This window comes from Humulus lupulus, chromosome 1 (genome assembly GCF_963169125.1).
Source record: "Humulus lupulus chromosome 1, drHumLupu1.1, whole genome shotgun sequence".
In the NCBI taxonomy this organism is placed as follows: Eukaryota; Viridiplantae; Streptophyta; class Magnoliopsida; order Rosales; family Cannabaceae; genus Humulus; species Humulus lupulus.
In genome coordinates this window covers 140,251,069-140,253,732 of record NC_084793.1, presented here as the reverse complement: position 1 = coordinate 140,253,732, position 2,664 = coordinate 140,251,069, and the positions used below count along the sequence as shown (strand labels likewise).

The following is a 2,664-nucleotide window of genomic DNA, read 5'->3' as shown; positions in this document are numbered from 1 at the left end:
TCTGTTAACTTCACAGTTTCAAAGTCCTCTAATCTTCTTTTCTTTGACATGACTTCTTTCATGAATTTCACATAATTAGGCATTTGCTCAAGAGCATCTGCAAATGGAATATTTATGTGAATTCGTTTGAAGATTTCTAGAAACTTTGCAAACTGTTCGTCTAATTTCTTCTTCTGAAATCGTTGAGGGTATGGAATGGGAGGTTGATACATTGGAAGGCTATCTTTCTCCATGTCATTCTTGTCACTTCCACTCTGCTTCTTGGCTTTCTCTTCTTTGTCTACCTCTCGTACCACTGGCTCAACTTTCTCCTTTGAACTAGCTTGAACATTACCCTCATCAAGCACCTTACCACTTCTCAAAGAGACTGCTTGGCATGATTCCTTTGGATTTACCACAGTGTCACTAGGAAAACTTCCCTTCTGATTAGAATTCACCACATTAGCTAATTGGCCCACTTGAGTCTCAATCTTCTTCATTGAAGCACCCATGTTAGTCATATGGGTTTCTATATTGTCGAGTCTTGCTTCATTTTTTCCAAACCTCTTGTTAGACTCCATAATAAAAGTGCCCAAAATGTCTTCCAACGATTGCTTTTTCTCTTGTTGTTGTTGAGAATTGAATCCCGTAGGTGGTTGCAACACATTTTTATTATTAGCATAAGAGAAATTTTCATGGTTGCGCAATCCTGGATGATAATAATTAGGCATGTTGTTGCTTCTGTAATTATTGGGGAAGGAGCGATTTGCCATAAACTGGGATTGTTCTGGACTCATTTCTTGCCCCTGCATTGCAGCAGCCCCTGCTACACTCTCCATAATCGTTGGATTCTTTTGCACTGATAGAGCAGCCACTTGGTTTTGTAGAGCAGCAATTTGGGCATTCATGGCTGTCATCTGATCAACTTCATATAACTCAGCTACTTTCCTTGGGCCTGACCTCTCATTGGGCCACTGATAACTGTTGGTAGCCATTTCCTCCATCAAAGTGAAGGCTTCATCAGCTGTCTTGGCTAATAGAGCACCTCCTGCAGCAGCATCAACTATTGTTCGTGTTGGAGCATTCAACCCTTGATAAAAAATTTGAACTTGCATCCAATTTTGATAACCATGCTGTGGACAACGTCGTAATAATTCCTTAAACCTCTCCCAAGCCTCATAGATGGTTCTTGATCTAACTGTCGAAATTGTCCAATATCGCTGCGTAATTGGGCTAACTTTGAAGGAGGGAAAAACTTAATCAGGAACTTTCTTGCCATCTCATCCCATGTTGTAATTGTTCCAGGCTGCAAAGATTGCAACCAACTCCTGGCTCTTTCCCTCAAGGAGAAAGGGAAGAGACGCAATCTGATGGCATCATCAGTAACGCCATTCATCTTCACTGTGGCACATACCTCCAGAAATATGGCCAAGTGAATGTTAGGGTCTTCAGTAGCTAGACCCCCAAACTGATTTTGCTGCACCATGTTAATTAGTGCAGGTTTTAGTTCAAAGTTGTTGGCAGCAATGGCTGGATTTGCTATTCCAGTGAGATTTTCATTCACAACAGGCATGCAGAAGTCACACACTGCCCGCTGCGCTGGATTAAGAGGAGCCCCAGCAGCTGGTTGATTGTTATTATTACCATTGCCACCGTTGTTGTTCACCCCGTTGTTGTCCATATTAAGCTCTTCAGTCCTTTTCTTAGATCTCAACTGACGGAGTGTGTGCTCAATTTCAGGATTCAGAGGCTGAACAGGTGTAGAACTCCTAGTCCTTCGCATATACTGAGAACACAAGAACAATCTATAACGTTAGTTACAAAATAAATAAAATTCTAATTTAAAATCAAGACTTAAAGTTTCAATATTAGTAAAATTAATTTTAATCCCCAGCAACGGCGCCAAAAACTTGATACAGATTTTTCTACCGCAAGTGTACGGTGTATTGCAATATAGTTTTAAATTAAAAGATGTCGAACCCACAGGGATTAAATATTAAATTCACTAATTATTATTACTGTTAAGTCTATAATTTTAATTAGAAAAGCCAATAAATAAATCAAACAATAAAATAAAGAATATGAAATAACAAGATAATCAATTCTAATGCTCTTGGAAAGTGAATAAATAAAAGATAAATGTACTAGAGTAATGATTTCACTATTCAATTATGAACATGGTTTCTTTATTATCCTAATTAGTTCTCCTCATTTGTAATTTCTAGAATTCTAATATAATGCATTTATCTCTCTCAAGCATATATGCAATTAATCTCAATTAATCAATATGATATCTCTATTCGCTATTAATTAATCAAGACATCATTAAGCAATAGTTATTCTAAGCCAAATTCATAGAGTTCAAGGAATCTCTCAATCTCACAATCACTCTATGTCAAATCTTCTTATGTCCAATCTGCGTTTATCTTTCTCAAGCATAAACCCTAGATTTCAATTCACAATAATGATGGCCAAACATTAATATGAGAAAATTAAATCAAGAAGATATGAACAAACGAGAAGAATTTCATAGAAATAATAATAAAAACCACAATTCAATAATCAAAATAGATTCATCTAATACTCTAGCACAAAAAGAGTTTAGTTCTCCATTACAAACATAAACATAATAGCAATGTATTTGTTCATAATTAAAAACTAAAAATGAAAGGAAGAAGAAATAAA

The 2,664-nt window shown here is 36.4% G+C and overlaps 1 non-coding gene across 1 annotated transcript; it reads left to right on the top strand.

The window, feature by feature from the left end:
* The first annotated feature begins 1,104 nt into the window (after positions 1–1,104).
* LOC133813320 (small nucleolar RNA R71) lies at positions 1,105–1,207 on the top strand. Its single transcript, XR_009884344.1, has one exon. It is a non-coding gene; the product is annotated as a small nucleolar RNA R71 (small nucleolar RNA).
* The last annotated feature ends 1,457 nt before the right edge of the window (positions 1,208–2,664 follow it).